Source organism: Trifolium pratense, linkage group LG4 (genome assembly GCF_020283565.1).
Source record: "Trifolium pratense cultivar HEN17-A07 linkage group LG4, ARS_RC_1.1, whole genome shotgun sequence".
Classification (NCBI taxonomy): Eukaryota; Viridiplantae; Streptophyta; class Magnoliopsida; order Fabales; family Fabaceae; genus Trifolium; species Trifolium pratense.
In genome coordinates this window covers 56,997,150-57,015,818 of record NC_060062.1, presented here as the reverse complement: position 1 = coordinate 57,015,818, position 18,669 = coordinate 56,997,150, and the positions used below count along the sequence as shown (strand labels likewise).

The 18,669-nt window shown below is 40.0% G+C and overlaps 1 long non-coding RNA gene across 1 annotated transcript; it reads left to right on the top strand.

The window, feature by feature from the left end:
* The first annotated feature begins 419 nt into the window (after window positions 1-419).
* On the top strand, window positions 420-2,172 carry LOC123920380. The gene is made up of 4 exons (XR_006813635.1): window positions 420-482; window positions 600-656; window positions 763-975; window positions 1,249-2,172. It is a non-coding gene; the product is annotated as an uncharacterized LOC123920380 (long non-coding RNA).
* The last annotated feature ends 16,497 nt before the right edge of the window (window positions 2,173-18,669 follow it).

The following is an 18,669-nucleotide window of genomic DNA, read 5'->3' as shown; positions in this document are numbered from 1 at the left end:
TATATTTTAAAACTAAATCTTCTAATCTTCTTGAAGCACAAAGATTTATTTGAAATAAATCTTTTATATTTTCTGCAGCAATCTTCACAAGATATATTTTTGAAACAAATATTATATTTTCTAAAAGTTATTTTATTCCTTTAGAAAATAGAACTAGGGTTCGGCTGCCTTCAGAAACAATAGACCATGTGCGCCTTGTTGTGTAAGAAACCACGAAATAATTCTTCAATCAAATCTTCGAAAGATTGAATAGAAAATAAAAACGCTAGCTGGCGCGAACAATTAGACATACAGGTGTTGTTACATCTGTCTCAACACTTGGTGTACGCACATATGTCTCAACACTTGGCTAAAAGATGTTTTTGCAAAATGTAGCCAACATACAAAAACCCAACACAACCCATATGTAACCCTGCTGTTTCCAATGATTTTGTTCCTGCATGTTCAAATTCAGTTTAGTCGTGTTCGTACTTCAAGGAACAGTAAGTTTAGTCCTTGATCAAAGTTTACTTCATTATCCATTGACAGAATTGGTTTTATTCTTTATCTTTTGGCAGTTTTAAACATCGTTTTCTAATGGATGATATCAACTTATTCAGAATGCGATTTCTCGTGGTCTTGGTGGTGCTAGCCTAGAAGTTGTCCTTTATGGACGGGTGACTTTTACTTTTTTGTATCCATTATTTTATTTAATTTTAATTTTTAGTGAACTTTTGATATGAAGTTATGGATTAATTATTAAATGTCCCTGTCTGTGAACAGAAAGTCATATGCCTTTCAACATGAATGGATTCAAATTTTTCACAAATGGCGGTGGTCTTGGGAAGCCTGACTTCAAAGATATCTTAGAGCATGTTGCAAACATATACAATCAATTTACATAAGTAGAAAGTTCGACACTTTTTAAGAGAGTAGCTTCATTATCTACTAAGACAGTTGATTACATGACTGTGTATACATCTGATTATATTCAAGGTTATCTTTCCTTTCTTTTCCTTGTTTCAGTTAAGAAAATAGATTCTAGTTTTGCACATATCGTTGTCTTGACACTTTAAATTGCTTTGTAGTGGACAAAGTGACTTTGTGAACATGCTACCTTAGTTAGTTACCTTAGAGAGGATTGTGAATGTATTTCTTATAGATTTATTTGGATGCTGTTTTCATTTGTATCGCCATTTTTATAGTCCTTGCAACAACATCTTTTGATTGCACACTGATCCAATTTGAATATAGTATCTTTGATTTCAGGGAAAATGGTAGAGAATCTTGGACTTTAATGAGATAAGATGGAACCTAAAGAGAGAAGCCCTTACTTGCACTAGCTAGTTGCCACCTTAGTTGTTGGTCTTTGAAATTACCAAAGAATCAATAGTTTGGCTGACATGTTCTTACTAGTTTCTTAAATTTACTTAGTACATTGCTCAACGGTGGCCTAAAGTTCTATATGTTGCCTTTACCTTTACCTTTACCTATGTCACTTTTTTTTTTATTTCCTTTTTTTTTATCAGTCCCCTCCTTTAATTTTTCAATATCCCTCTCAATATTTTCACTCTCCCTCTCTGAATTTTTGAACATATCCCCTCTTTTCTTTCTTGTAAACATATGAGGAAAACAAATCCCTCAACTATGTCACTCCCACTCTCCATCGTGTCTTGTCTTGAGTACGACAGATCGAGTCTATCTCACGTTCGTCTTCTCTTCCATGCCTCTCGGATTTCTCCCATGTTTCAGCAACACATGTAACCTCAGGTAAACCTTTCCTCTTCAGATACAATTAGGTTGATTTGACTGTCAAATCCTAAAATCAAACAAGAATCTGGTTAACTAGTTGAGGTATTCTATTGATATAACAATTTCACTCTCTACTTATTTCTTAACATTTGGGGAAAAAAAACCCTAAACTTTGTGCCTTCCATTTTTGTTGGTTTGCTGATTTTTTAAGTTCTTCTATTTAATGAATTTAAGTTCTCCTAATTAACGAATTTAAGTTCTCCTTCTTTAGTTGTTTCTAAACCTTCTCCTTTGGGTGTTTTTAATTGTTTATGATCAACTAATTTGTTTTGTTTTGTTTTTCTTATGTTTTATTTTCTATTTTTCTAATCTTTCATTTCCTTGAGAAGTTAGATTTTTTTATTGAGAATGGAGCTAATCATTTGTAACCCTATTGATTGTTTGAGTTGCTATGGTTTTTGTCCATAGCTTGTTGAAGTTGTTGTTGAAGGAAAATAGCGTGTATAAAAGAGATTAAAACGCAGCGGAATTAAAATTTCCTTCACTGAATCCTTGCGAATGGGCATGATCATGGTTAAACGTTATACCTTTGTAGAACTGAAATAGCAAACTCTTTGCTTCTCTTATTGATCACAAGCACCACACGACGGCTGATGACGGATCGTCACACTCTCTAATCCATGCCTATTTTAGCAACATTAAATGCATTTTAGTAGGTTTTAAGCAATAAATGTAAGAGAAATCTAATCATAAGCTTGATTACTTGTTTTGCAAGAAAACAGGAAAAATTGCAGGAAATTGCTGATTTTCACTACGCTGGGGGCGTAGCCCATCACGCGCCGCGTGATGGAGATCACAGGGAGCTTAGTTTTCACTTTGATCACGCGCGGCGTGATACCTGACCACGCGCGGCGTGAAGCTTTATGCAGGAATTGGATTGCTCTCTGACTTGATTACGCGCGGCGTAGCACCTGACCACGCGCGGCGTGAAAAGAAGAAGAACAACTACGCCGGGGGCGTGGAGCTATCACGCGCGGCGTGAAGATGGCAGAGTTGAAGATCAGAGACCTCAGATTTGATCACGCGCCGCGTGATACCGTTACACGCGCGGCGTCGTTGAAGAAAGTGCAACCACGCGCGGCGTGATAGATCTGGCGCGCGGCGTGGTTGCGTTCAGTATATAAGGATTCTGCATTTTTCTGTTAAGGGGTTGGAAAATTCTGCAAAATTCATCTATTCTCTGATTTTGGAAGCATCAAGATCCAGATCAAGGATTCCATAGGATAGCTCCGAGCAACTCAATAGCATGGATTCTCAAGCCATGACGTTGAAGCGAGGACGCGAACGAAGCAACATGAGGAGCTAAATTCCTTGTGGAGGTAGGATCTAGGATAGCTTAGGATGTAGATGAATCTCATGTAATCTGCTTAATTGTAAGAATTTACTCTGTTAACAGTGTTTACTTAATGCAATTCGTCTCTTAATGCTTTATAATCCTTCATTAGTGTTGTAATGATTTCGAGTTAAGTCACGTGCGAGAGTATTGATTTAATTTCTGAACTGAATTGCATTGAGCACTCGAGTGTTTCCGGTCGAGAGATTGAGACATAGAGTGTAGCGAACGATCAACGCGCTTTCATATCATTCGTTGTAGGTAGCTTCCGCCCGAGAGATCGGGGGAGTATCGACAACGAATAGAGTGGATTTTGACAAGAGATTGCGATTCACTAATTTGTTGATCCAGTTGTGAACACTTGAGTAGATTCCTATGATTCTACCTCGCTTTTCCATTATATCAAAGCACGTTTTCTAACAATTCATCACTCAACGTACCCCCAATTTATGTGTATTTCTTGCATAATGTTTATGAACACTATTAGACTAGTTTAATCACACAATCCCTGTGGATCGATATTTTTATTACTACGTGGTAATTCGTTCACTTGCGAAAATTATCCATCAAGTTTTTGGCGCCGTTGCCGGGGATTGTGATTGATTCGACAAGGCAATAGTGCTCATATTTTCTGTGTTTTCCTTATTTTTCTGTTTGTTATTTTTTCTACCGGAGCGTTCTACTTGTGTGTTTCCTTGTGCATGCGGAAGACAGGTCCCGTTGAGCTACAGTTCGATCCAGAGATTGAAAAGACAGCTCGCGCAATTCGGAAGGCAACAAGGGAAGCTCAAGCTTCAAGAGAAAAAGCTTTGCTAGGTGGTACACCGGACTGTCAAGGACAGATTTCAACCACAATGGAAGAAGAGCAGGTTCCACCGGTTCCTCAACCACAAAGACGTACTCTTGGCGATTATGGGAGAAAAGACAACGACGCGTTGGCAAATCAAGGCTTTCAGCCGGCGAATCCTGTCTCATTTGACATCAAGAACACGGTCCTCTCCGCCCTAAAAGAGAATCCTTATTCAGGATCGGAAGCTCAATGCCCGAAATTACACTTGTCTCACTTCTATGAAGCTTGCGACTATACCGATCCACCAGGGGTGAGCGAATCGGACAAAAGACTGAGGTTATTCAAGCATTCTCTCACCGGCCGTGCTAAAGATTGGTTGGATACGATACCCCCGGAACGATTGAGACTTGGAGACAGCTGGAGCGGAAGTTCTTAGATCGTTACTTTCCCATTCACAAGTTTCTAGAAAGAAGGGCTGAAATTAGCAACTTCGAGCAAGCGGATGGGGAGACGTTGTATGATGCTTGGGAGAGGTTCAAAGTTTGTCTTAAAAGGTGTCCGAATCACAGTTTCGATGGCCACAATCAGATGCAAATGTTTACCCAAGGCTTGAGGGCACAAACGCGAATGATACTTGACGCATCAGCCGTGGTTCGTTGAAGAACCGTGACGAAACTGAAGCAAGAGAGTTGGTGGAAAGCATGGCTCAAAACGAATATAGAGCTACTAATGATAGAGGAGCCAAAAAGAAAGGCGGAGTGTTGGAATTGGATACTCAAACAGCCCTATTAGCACAGCAAAAGCTAATGACTAGCCAAATGGAGGCAATGATGAAGCTGCTGTCCAATCCACAAGTTCAAACTTCTCCAATAGGTAAGGTTGACAATGTGCGCTGTGATTTTTGTTTGCAGGACCACCCAAATGGCGGATGCTTCCCGGAGGATTCAGAGGAGGCTCGCTACTTAGCCAATTTCCGGAAGCCGTACAACAACAATAACAACGGGTCCGGGTGGGGGAACAACATGCAAGGTCAAGGTGCACCGCAACTGCAGCAAAGGCCTCCATCAAGGATGGAAGAAACTCTAAATCAGTTCTTGCTCATGACCCAAAGCAACTTTGAAGCAATGAAATCGAGTCAAGCAACCTCTAACAAGAATCATGAAGCTTCTATAAAGAATCTTGAGGTGCAAATGGGTCAACTCTCAAGGCAGTTTTCAATGTTGCAAAACCAAGGAGGTTTCGGTGGAAATACTCATGATAATCCGAAAAATGAGACTTGCAATGGAATCACTTTGAGGAGTAGAGAGATACCGGAAAGGCCAGCTGTGGAGAAGCCCTTGAAAAAGAAGGTCAATGAGGGAGAGGTTGAAAATAAGCAAGAAGTTGTAGTTGAAAATGAGAGACATGAGGATGAAGTGGAAAATGAAAATATGTCTAAGGAAGTGGAGATTAGTGAGGATGAGGAAGAAGAAGTTGAAAAACAGAGGGAGAGAAAAGAAAAAGAAAGCAAGAAGGTTGAGAAAGGTAAGGGAATTGATGAATCACCATATGCTAGGATGCCTTACCCTAGGAGAAAGAAAGTTAAGAATCTTGAGCGAGAGAAGGAGTTCAAGAAGTTCATGAAGGTGTTGAACAAGCTTGAGATGGCTATACCATTAGTAGAAGCATTGGAGCAAATGCCAAGTTATGCAAAGTTTTTGAAGGAGCTGCTTACAAAGAAAAGAAAACCATTAGATGATGAAATGGTAAGTATGACGGAAGAGTGCAGCGCCCTCATCCAACGGAAGCTACCTCAGAAAAAGAAAGATCTGGGGAGCTTTACAATTCCATGTTCCATTGGAACTCTCACTATTGAAAAGGCTTTGTGTGATTTGGGTGCTAGCATAAATCTGATGTCGTTATCAATGATGAAGAAGATACCGGGAGCGGTAGCAAAGCCGACAAAGATGAGTCTCTCTTTGGCGGATAGATCGATTGTGCATCCGGAAGGTATTCTCCATGATGTGTTGGTTAGAGTTGCTGGATTTGTGTTTCCCGCAAATTTTGTGGTTTTGGACATAGAAGAAACTAGGGAGTGGGAGCCTTTGCTCCTTGGTAGACCCTTCCTAGCAACTAGCCGAGCTTTGATTGATGTAGAGATGGGTGAACTCATGCTAAGGACCGATGATCAGCAGGTTACATTCAATGTCTTTGATAAGATGAAGTGTGACGATGGAGACCCACAATGCTTTAAAATCCAGGTTTATGATCATATTGTTAAGGATGCCCTTAAGTTACCTTGGAATGCACACTACTTGCCACATGGTGGCACTTCTTCTCCATAACCCCTAGGGGCATGGAACGTCAAGCATCGGGACGTTAAACAAGCGCTGGTTGGGAGGTAACCCAACGGTTTCTAATGTTTTCGTTTGTTTTGTTTTTGAAGTATGTAGGTAGGTATGCAGCAGAAGCAGGGACTGAAGCAAAATAGGGCAAAACAGAGCTCTACTACGCCGGGGGCGCAGTGCAATAACGCGCGGCGTGATCCTTCAGCACAGAGGAAGGAGTTTTCTTGATTACATTACGCGCGGCGTGGGGGTGTATCACGCGCTGCGTGAAGCCTGGAGAAAGAATGACTCTCTGACTAGTGATTACGCGCCGCATGATGGTGATCACGCGCGGCGTGTCCCTTTTGAAAGAAGTTCTTGACCGTTACAGTTTGTACTACGCGCGGCGTCGCAGGGGCCACGCGCGGCGTGGCTGCACAGGAAAACGTGTAAAATTTGAATTTCTTCATCTTCTCAACCACTCCATCTGTCCCATCATCAATTCACACGGCCTCCCACACGAAAAACTCCATTGTTAACCCATTTTCATCCTTCAAACCTCTCCAATTTCATTCCTAATCACCTTCAATCATCCCACTCCTTCACATTCACATACCACCCATATCACCCACTCCTAAGTCACTCCAAATCCCTCATTTCACCACTTTCCCAAATTAACCCATTTCAATCTTCACAATATCAAGATGTTGACACGGCTAACCGGAAAGGGGAAGAAGAAGAGTGATGTTAATCCAACACAAGAGCCTCCGAAGAAACCAAGAACGAAGATGAGTGCCAGCAAGGGCCAATCTTCGCGGTCTGCTCAAGTATCTCCTCCTCGCCGGAGCAATGCTACTCGACCACAGGTCCACCCTCACTTCATCAGTGAAGTTCATGAGAAAAGGTACACAAAAATCCAAACCTTTACTATTAATCAAGAGAAGGGTTTTGGTGAGGATTTGCTGAAAGGTGTTGCTGAGATAGGAAATGAGATTAAGTCTAGAAAATGGGGGAAGTTTAATAAGTTGATGTTTAAAGATGAAGTTAATCCTGGTAATCAGATGTGGGTTAGGGAATTTCTCGCCAATGCTTACTTACCTGATCAGTCATCGGTTTCGGAGTATTATTCGACAGTTAGGGGAATTAGAGTGTACTATTCCGCAGCTCACATTAATACATTGTTGGGTTGCCGTGTGAGAGGTGCTTGTGAATTGGTATCCGAGAAGGAAAGAATTGCTAATAGTGGTCTCTTGGTGAGGGAAGAAATAAAGGAAGTTGTTTGTAGGCCTGGTGCTAGATGGCTGACACACTCGCCCTCATCCCTTCCTACTCGGTTGAGTTTGATGAGTTTTAACCCCATTCACCGTGCTTGGGGTGAGTTTTGGCTTAAGAATGTTAGAGTGGTTGGTAATAACTCTGAAATCCAGATTGATAATGTTGCTGCTGTTCGATTATTAGCTGATGGTCGTTATGTCGATCTTGGTCTTTGGTTACAAAAGGATTTACATGAAATGGCAAATAATACTAATCCGACTTTTACTTTGGGGCATTGCAACTTGATTGCTGCTTTGTGTAGAGCAAACAATGTCCCTATGTGTGTGCAAGAAGGTGACTTACATCCTATCCGCCCACTATCATTATCATACTTTGAGAAGAAGTTTGAGAGAGGTCCTATTGTGCCCCGAGGTGAGGGGAATGCTGCAAGGGAAGAAGCTTTGAGGGAAGAAGAAGAGATTAATCGGTTTGAAGAGGGTAATCATCCGGATCAACAGGGGGATCCGATACATGAGTCTCAAGATATACCAGCTCAGGACCCTCCTCGTTACTCTCATGATATGAATCAGCTTGCTTCTATGTTGCATCAGATGGAGATTTCTCAATACTCCGGGCTGCCGAATCTTTACTTTGATACCGCCTCTTCCATGTACACCGAGGCGATGACTTACCGGTCTACTTTCCCTCCTCCCACTTTCGGGACTTTGTATCCCGTGGATGCTGATTGGGAGGCGCATCAGGCGAGGGAGCTGACATCATTCCAGGCCAGACAAGTTTACAATTCTGGTTTGAGAGCTTCAGAGTTGGCCGAGATCGAGAGGCGCCGCCGGGTTGAGCAGGATGAGGCAGCTGCTATGGAGAGGGAGATGTTGGATGTGGATGGGCTGAATCTGAACTTGAATAGCCCTTTCACAAATTACTTCACTGGCCAGCCGGATGACACCGTTTGACGTCTTTGGTTATGGTTTTCTGCTGCTGCTACTCTACTACTCTATCTTTACTTTTACTTTCTTCCACTTTACTTTCGTTGGTTTGTAATAATAATTTGATGTTGCTTGGATATTGGCTGGATGTTTTATTTGTGTACTCTGAATTTGAATCTTCTTTTGCATGATTGTGGAATGGTTTTTACTTTTAGAGTTTGTTTCAATACTTTGGCATGTTCCTTCTAGTTACTTGAGTATCAATTGCATGATTTTCTCCGTATGTGATGTGTGAAGCTTGCAGTGCAATAGCTTGTTGCACTCATGTGATCAAGAGGCAAAGGAAGGGAACGAACACTTTTTGACCGGTTCTTTGATTCGACCCAACCGAGAGGTATTGAGCCAAACACTCTTTTTCCTTCTATGTGTGATATCCACTCATGTATTGTCTCTCGATTTTGCTTGTCGTCTTTTTATTTGATTGGTACTTTTGTAGCACACACGAGGCATGTTCCTTGGTACCTTTGAGCCTTTCTATCCACCCTTACATATAATTATCCTTTGCTTAACCAATTTGAGCTGAAAAAGAAAATGTTATTTTTGCAAAACCTTAAGAAAATTTTGATAAAAAAAAAGGAATGACTTTCTTGGAGGTTAGGCACCTAATTAGTGGTTGATGCGCATTGCTCACCACTAAGTTTGGGGTTGCTCTTTGGAATTAGCAACAAATAAAGTTTGGGGTGAGGGTACTAGAGAACTTACAAAAAGTTTTGATTTGAAAAATTGAGAAAAAAATTTCAAAAGCTACAAGGCTTTATGTGAAAGATAAGAAAAGAAAAGATTGAAAAAAAAAAAGAAATGAATGTTGCAAAAGAGAAAAGAAATGCAAAAAGAAGTGATAGCCTTGAGTTACAAAAAGATTTAACTTTACTTGTTGTGTTGAAAAAGTTCTCTAGTCCACTATGTTTCAAAAGAAGAAGGGGGTTGGTTTATGAATTTTTGATCTTAGGGGGATCTAACTCCAAGTTTTTCTACTACTTATCCAAAATGTCACCATCCACCCTAGCCAAGCCACGTTATAACCCTAAAAGACCTCTAATGTGTGTGCACAAAGTGAACCGAATGAATTCTTAGACTACTTGCAAAATTATTGTTGACTTGCATTGATGTGTTGATTTGAGTGAATTACCAAAACTGAAGAGGGTATGTGAGTAGTGTGATGAGATCTTAGAGCCTTGGTTGGAAAGTGTGAATTACTTGAAAATGTCTTGCGGGAACGATTGTGCAATTGAGCATTGTTTGCAGGTGGATCATTGATCATTAGGTGATTCTCACGTATGTATGATTCGAGTGAATTTAAGGAAAATGCCAAGGTCTTGACACAAAAGCTTGAGGTAAAAGTTGTTTCCTTGAAGACAAGGAAAGGTTTAAGTTTGGGGTTGTGATGACGGATCGTTACACTCTCTAATCCATGCCTATTTTAGCAACATTAAATGCATTTTAGTAGGTTTTAAGCAATAAATGTAAGAGAAATCTAATCATAAGCTTGATTACTTGTTTTGCAAGAAAACAGGAAAAATTGCAGGAAATTGCTGATTTTCACTACGCTGGGGGCGTAGCCCATCACGCGCCGCGTGATGGAGATCACAGGGAGCTTAGTTTTCACTTTGATCACGCGCGGCGTGATACCTGACCACGCGCGGCGTGAAGCTTTATGCAGGAATTGGATTGCTCTCTGACTTGATTACGCGCGGCGTAGCACCTGACCACGCGCGGCGTGAAAAGAAGAAGAACAACTACGCCGGGGGCGTGGAGCTATCACGCGCGGCGTGAAGATGGCAGAGTTGAAGATCAGAGACCTCAGATTTGATCACGCGCCGCGTGATATCGTTACACGCGCGGCGTCGTTGAAGAAAGTGCAACCACGCGCGGCGTGATAGATCTGGCGCGCGGCGTGGTTGCGTTCAGTATATAAGGATTCTGCATTTTTCTGTTAAGGGGTTGGAAAATTCTGCAAAATTCATCTATTCTCTGATTTTGGAAGCATCAAGATCCAGATCAAGGATTCCATAGGATAGCTCCGAGCAACTCAATAGCATGGATTCTCAAGCCATGACGTTGAAGCGAGGACGCGAACGAAGCAACATGAGGAGCTAAATTCCTTGTGGAGGTAGGATCTAGGATAGCTTAGGATGTAGATGAATCTCATGTAATCTGCTTAATTGTAAGAATTTACTCTGTTAACAGTGTTTACTTAATGCAATTCGTCTCTTAATGCTTTATAATCCTTCATTAGTGTTGTAATGATTTCGAGTTAAGTCACGTGCGAGAGTATTGATTTAATTTCTGAACTGAATTGCATTGAGCACTCGAGTGTTTCCGGTCGAGAGATTGAGACATAGAGTGTAGCGAACGATCAACGCGCTTTCATATCATTCGTTGTAGGTAGCTTCCGCCCGAGAGATCGGGGGAGTATCGACAACGAATAGAGTGGATTTTGACAAGAGATTGCGATTCACTAATTTGTTGATCCAGTTGTGAACACTTGAGTAGATTCCTATGATATAGTAGATTGCATGTGGTTTAGCTATAGACTAGATGATTCCGATGATTCTACCTCGCTTTTCCATTATATCAAAGCACGTTTTCTAACAATTCATCACTCAACGTACCCCCAATTTATGTGTATTTCTTGCATAATGTTTATGAACACTATTAGACTAGTTTAATCACACAATCCCTGTGGATCGATATTTTTATTACTACGTGGTAATTCGTTCACTTGCGAAAATTATCCATCAACGGCAGCACCTCTAGCTAGTCCACACGAACAGGTCTTCAACTTTCAGTGCTAGCTGCTACAAGATGAAGGCTTAGGAAGTGCGGTTAAGGTTTCAGAGTTTTAGGGTTTCTCTGAAAACGAATTGTGAAAAAGCAAAAAACAAACTGAACTACACAAGCTTTTATTTATAGAGTTTCTTGTGTGGTCAGTTGGGTTAAACGGTGTTTGGTCTTCTTAAGCCCAAAACTGTTTTTCACTAATCGCACCCTCAAAATAAGTCTTACTTATTTCTTCCATATCGACTGTCCTTATGTGTGTGACCCTGTAGGTTCTTATGACGTTGGCAATAATATTAATCTTAATATTATAAACAGTGAGCGGTATCTAGCAACACATCACTGCTACCCAAGTCACAAGAATGTCACGTGATCTGACAAACCTTTCCGTGATAAAACTCATGTGTATAATTACCCTTTTACCCTTATGTCTATATTGAACACAAGGCATAGTACGTCACCCTTGTTAAGTTCAATATTGGGCCCATAGACATATCTCCTGTTATGTAGGAGGGGTAAATTCCATCTAGGTCACTCATGTCCCTTAGCATGATTCGTGGAATACCCATCAACCAAATTTATAGTCATCCTGTTACGGATAACTTTGAATGGCGACAAAGTACTACACTCCTACATCTAGGGAACATAGTGGTTTCAGGTCGAAGGGTGGAATACACCACTTATCACTATGAGAATATCTTATGACATTTCATAACATACTATGTAGTATTCTCATGGTGGGTCAATCCGATATAAATATTACTCTTAATATTTATATCTATGTGAAGACTTGATAACTCTTTATCTATGATCCGTGAGATGTGATCATCAGTCTACCAACATAATAGTCTCTATGTTTTGATGTTATCCCAATTCACATTAAAGCTTGACTACGGATGTTTTAAGAATAGTGTTCTCATGTGTAATGGATTCTCACGATTAAGTCACACTTAACGTTCCATTCAATGAACTTACTATTCTAGGGACTCTATTATTATTTAACACATAAACATAATAAAGAAAAGCCTTTATTTAATAAGTAAATTATCCAATACAAGTATCATGCAATTATAAATAATTGGCCTCTAGGGCTTACACCAACAATCTCCCACTAGCACTAGAGCCAATCAGGCATACTCCTAATATCTATGCCCCTAGTGTGGCCCTTATGCTTCGGCTGAGCAAGAGGCTTTGTAAGTGGATCAGCAGCATTGTCAAGTGTTGGTACTCTGCATATCTTCACATCTCCTCTATCAATTATTTCTCGAATAAGATGATAGCGCCTGAGTATGTGTTTGGACTTTTGGTGAGATCTAGGTTCCTTAGCTTGTGCGATTGCACCATTGTTGTCACAAAATAATTCAATGGGATCCACAATGCTAGGGAATATGCCAAGTTCAGTAATGAACTTCTTTATCCAAACAGCTTCCTTTGCTGCATTTGATGCAGCAATGTACTCAGCTTCGGTTGTAGAATCAGCAACTGTATCTTGCTTTAAACTCTTCCAGCTCACAGCGCCACCATTTATGTAAAACACATAGCCTGATTGCGACCTAAAGTCATCCCTATCTGTTTGGAAGCTAGCATCAGTGTAACCAATTACATTTAGCTCTTCTTGGCCTCCATATATTAGGAATGAGTCTTTAGTCCTCCTTAAGTATTTAAGGATGTTCTTGACAGCCACCCAATGAGCCTCACCAGGATCAAACTGATAACGGCTTGTTGCGCTTAAGGCATATGAAACATCTGGTCGAGTACATATCATGGCATACATGATAGATCCTATAGCCGATGCATAAGGGATCTTACTCATGCGGTCCCTTTCTTCCTTAGATGAAGGAGACTGTGTCTTTGAAAGACATAGGCCATGTTGCATAGGAATGAATCCTTTCTTGGAATCATGCATATTAAAGCGTCTTAACACTTTATCTATGTATGTACTCTGGCTTAGGCCAAGCAGTTTCTGTGATCTATCTCTATAGATTCTTATTCCTAATATATAGGCTGCTTCACGCAGATCTTTCATAGAAAAGCAATTCCCTAACCAAGTTTTAACTTGTTGCAAGGTAGGGATGTCGTTTCCTATTAGTAATATGTCATCTACATATAATACTAGGAATGCGACTATGCTCCCACTAATCTTTTTGTAAACACAAGGCTCATCTTCATTTTGAATGAATCCATACTGCTTTACAGTTTCATCAAAACGAAGATTCCAACTTCTGGAAGCTTGCTTCAATCCGTAGATTGATCGATGTAATTTGCATATCTTTTTGGCTTCTCCTGGAATGCAAAATCCTTCAGGTTGTGTCATGTACACATCCTCAAGGAGACTCCCATTAAGGAAGGCAGTTTTTACATCCATATGCCAGATTTCATAATCATAGTATGCAGCGATGGCAAGTAAGATCCGAATGGATTTGATCATCGCAACTGGTGAAAATGTTTCATCATAGTCTACCCCATGAATTTGTTTGAAACCTTTAGCAACCAATCACGCTTTGTAGGTCTGTACCTTTCCATCCATGTCAGTCTTCTTCTTGAAGACCCACTTGCATCCTATGGGTTTGATCCCATCAGGAGCTTCCACCAAGTTCCAAACTTGATTTGTGTACATGGAATCCATTTCAGATTTCATGGCTTCTAGCCACTTCTCAGATTCAGGGCCAGTAATAGCCTCTTGGTAAGTCACATGCTCATCTTGATCCATGAGTAATACATCACCTTGCTCCGATATGAAATATCCATATCTTTCAGGTTCTTGACGTATCCTGTTAGACCTACGCGGTTCTTGTGTTACTTGAGTAGGACTCTCTGTCACAACCTCTTGTGCATCCTGCTCTTGTTCCTCCATTGGTGTGTCATTTACTTTGTGGATCATGAATTTCTTCAAGATCTACTTTCCTCCCACTGATTCCTTTGGAAACAAAATCCTTTTCTAGGAATACTCCTGTCCTAGCGACAAACACTTTGCCCTCGGAAGGATTGTAGAAGTAATATCCTTTTGTCTCTTTAGGATATCCCACAAAGAAACACTTGTCAGATTTAGGTTCAAGTTTAGTAGAAATTTGGCGTCTTACATAAACTTCGCAACCCCAAATCTTTAAGTAAGACATATGTGGTTTCTTGCCACTCCACATCTCATATGGTGTCTTTTCAACCGTTTTAGAAGGAACGCGGTTAAGTGTATAAGCTGCTGTTAATAGGGTGTGTCCCCAAAAGGAGTTTGGAAGATCAGCGTGACTCATCATAGACCGCACCATGTCCAACAAGGTTCGGTTTCTTCTCTCAGACACACCATTCCATTGTGGTGTTCCAGGAGGAGTGAGTTGGGATAAGATCCCACACTCTTTTAGATGGTCATCAAACTCTAGGCTTAAATACTCACCTCCTCGATCTGATCGAAGGGTTTTGATTTTCTTTCCTAGTTGGTTTTGTACTTCATTTTTAAATTCTTTGAACTTTTCAAAGGATTCCGACTTATGCTTCATTAGGTATACATACCCATATCTACTGTAGTCATCAGTAAATGTGATGAAGTACTGAAAACCTCCTCTGGCAGGTGTGTTAAATGGTCCACACACATCAGTATGTATGAGAACCAACAGATCATTTGCCCTTTCACCTTTACCAGTGAATGGGGCCTTTGTCATTTTCCCCATTAAGCAAGATCTGCATTCTTCAAATGATTCATAATCAAAGGGATCCAAGAGCCCATCTTTATGGAGCTTGGAAATACGTTTCTCGCTTATATGGCCTAAGCGACAATGCCAAAGGTAAGTAGGATTTAACTGATTTCGTTTTATCCTTTTAGTATCGATGTTATAAATTGGCATTTCAAGGTCAAGAATATATAATCCATTACTCATTTGTGCATTGGCATAAAAGATATCATTCATATAAATGGAGCAACAATTGTTCTTTATTATGAATGAAAAACCAAGTTTATCCAAACAAGAAACAGAAATAATATTCCTGCTAATGGCAGGTACATAAAAACAGTTCTCTAACTATATTATTAGTCTACTAGGTAAAGTTAAAGCATAAACTCCTACAGCTAATGCGGCAACTCTTGCTCCATTTCCCACTCGTAGGTCGACTTCACCTTTAGCCAATCCTCTACTCCTTTGCAGCCCCTGCACATTAGTACAAATGTGAGAACCACATCCGGTATCTAATACCCATGTAGAAGAAGTAGATAAATTAATTTCAATAACAAAGATACCTGCTGAATTGGAGCTCTCTACTCCATTCTTTTTATCTTCCAGGTATTTTGGGCAGTTCCTCTTCCAATGTCCAGTCCTGTTACAGTGGAAGCACCTACCCTCCTTTGCAACTCCCCCAGTGGGCTTCAAAGCTTGAGGGGTAGGTTTGGGTTTGGCAACTTCCTTGCCCTTCCCTTTGCCTCCCTTCACTTTGTCGCCCTTCCCTTTGTTTCCATTGCCAATCATAAGAACATGGTTGGACTTCCCTTTTGTTTTCATGTTCTGCTCAGCTTGCCTCAACATGCCTAGCAGTTGTGGCAGAGTCTTCTCCATGTCCGACAAGGTGAAGTTCAGAACAAACTGATTAAAACTCTCCGGCAACGATTGTAGGATCAGATCAGTTGCAAGCTCATTTCCGAGTAGAAATCCCAATTTTTCTAAGTTCCCCACGTAGCCAATCATCTTGAGCACATGTGGACTTTGTAAGACCCGTAATTTCGCAGTTTATTTTGTGTAAGGAAAATAAATATTGGATAAAAGTTTTAGGGTTTTTGTTTAAGTCGTTTGTACGTATCGTTGTAATAACGGCATTTTTGCTGAGTTTAAGTCTGTTTTGTACTCGTGCGCTGAAAAGGCACAGACTTTTGGGCTGTAATCCTCTTTTATGTATGAGAAGGTTTATGCAAATTCAGAATGACGAGTTTTGGATTATTCTCGCTTTTGGAAAAACGAGTAGAAATTTTACCCGCTGACGTAAAATTTTACGGTTTCTGAATTCAGTAGAATTTTGGGTGGAAGTTTTATATATCTGCGCGAGTTAGGATATGTCCTGAGAATAATTTTCGAGAGTGTGGAAGAAAATTACAGTCGCAGAAAAAGATTCGGCGATAAGTTTTGGAATTATTTTGAGACGGACTTCCGTTCCGTAAGTTTTCTGTTTTTACGAGTTTTGCTCGTCGCGGCGCGCGAGAGCTGTGGGGCGTGAGAGAAAATATCTAGATATTTGTTAAAGTAAAATGGATGGCTAGGATTGGCCTAGGGTTTTGTCTTTTGATCCAATGGCTAAGATGGAGCAAGATCACTTTGTCATAGGATTGTTTGGTAGATTTTTAACTTAGAAAAAAATTGAAAAGCTCTCTCCTCTCTTCCTCTCAAAACCGTCCCCTCTTCTCTCTCACTCACCTCACCATAGATTTTTCATTTCTCACCCATTCAAGCTTGGATCGGTCTTGTTGGATCAAGGAACTTGCAAGGAAATCACTTCTCTTAAGGTAACTAACCTTCTCCTTGTTTTTGCTTGGTAGAAACTCATGATTCTAGGAATTTTTGGGTTATGTTCTTGAGAATTATTTTTCTAGAAATTAGTTTTGGTTGTTTGTGGTTCTAGGGAAGTGTTTAGGAGTAGTATTTAAGCTTGTTTAAGCTTGGCATGTTGTGATTTCCATGGTGATTAAGATTTTCATGAAAACTTTTGTTAGGGTTTGAAAAATTGATTTGAATTGCTCATAACTTTGGAAAATTGTGTTGTGCTTTTATTTTTGAAGTTGTTTATGAGCTTTGTAGGGAAATGGATGTTAGGAAATGGTTTTGTTTTTGTGAAACAAGAAAATTTATTTTGTATGTGTGTTCTTGAGGTGTTCATGAACAAATTTTTGGAAATCCTTGCTTTGGCCCTCAAAATGATTTGGTTGATCAATTTCAAAGACTTGTGGACTCATAGATGCATGCTAGGTATTAGTATTGAAAAAATTTTGGGTGTGGTTTACATTTTTCAAAACTTTTGGTCATGAGAAATTTTGAAAAGTGAGGAGGAGTTTTCAAAAATTGTCAGGGCTTTGAGGGAGGCACAATGGTGGCCTAGGGCGAATTACCATGCAAAAATTTTTGGGAAAAAAATGGTTTTAGTGTTGTTTGTGTGTTAAAGAACCAAAAATTGAATTTTCGAAATTTGAGGCTTTGCCCGGAAAATTTTTTGGGGCTTGGATTAGTAACTCGGGGGTATTATGGGATATTACCATGCCCTCGGAAGCGAAAAATTTTGAGCGGAAGGGGGATTTTGAAAAAAAGGGCAGAACCAAAACTTAGTGGGAGGGGAAAATTTGCAAAATTTTTCTAAGTCCACATTTTGTGAAAATTGAGCATGCTTTGATAAAATGATCATAGGTGGGTCAAAGTTTGATTATAGGATTGTATTTGGAAAGAAAGACTTAAAACTTGCGACGCAAGAAAAACTCGATTATTTTGTCGAGATATTTTCGTAAAATTTTTAGGTTGTTTTCAAGTGTTTTGGTGTGGTGTAAATGGGTCCTTTGGTGTTTAAAAGCCATAGAGGTTATGGTATGCTTTGAAAATGAAAATTTGTGGGAGAATGCCTTGATTTCTCAATTCTGGACGAACTGTGCAGGGGCATTTTCGTCCATTTAAAATTGTTTCAGTTCCCTCAAAACTTAACCATTTGATCCGTCTTTTCGAGACGAAGAGTTTGGCGTATGGTTCGTCTCGAGTGGACAAGAGTTGAATTAGTTATGGTCATTTTAGTTTGAAAACTATTTTGTCGAAAATGTGTTTGTTTTGTGAAAAATAGTGTATTTAACTTCGGGAATTTTTAATCACTATGGGGAGGACTCGGAAATAATATCCGAGAGTGTTAGGAAGTGCCTTATGTAACGACCCGTTTTTCGTATTCGTATATTTTATTAAATGTTATTTTATTTATTAATTGGCTTTTATTATTTTAGTGAGCGACGAATAATTATTTAGCCGATCGTAAGTTATTAGGCGCGAGAACCTTGTTTTGGGCTTGAGGGGCGTGAGAGGTAATGGGCCTAAGCCAAATGGGCTTGGTTCATGACACTTGAGAAGTAGTATAAGTAGCAAGTCCAACTTATGAATAGTTTCATAAATTCATTTCTTGAGTTTGAGTGAGTAGAAGCAACATAGAGCTAAGCTAGGGTTTGGATCAAGAGTGAAAGCTTGAGCAAGAGAAGGCTTGGATCATCATCTTTGCTTAAGGTAAGAGATTAGAATTCATGATTCTTGAGTGACAAGGAGGGGGGAGATTGTCTATGTCTCCGTTCCCGAACTCTCCCACTCAATTTCTTTTAGACTTTTGATAAGCTTTTGTATGTGAGTATGATGTTTTTCATCATCACTTTGTATGTGTTAATCACTAGCTTGATTCCATGATGATTATGTATGTGTTTAGATC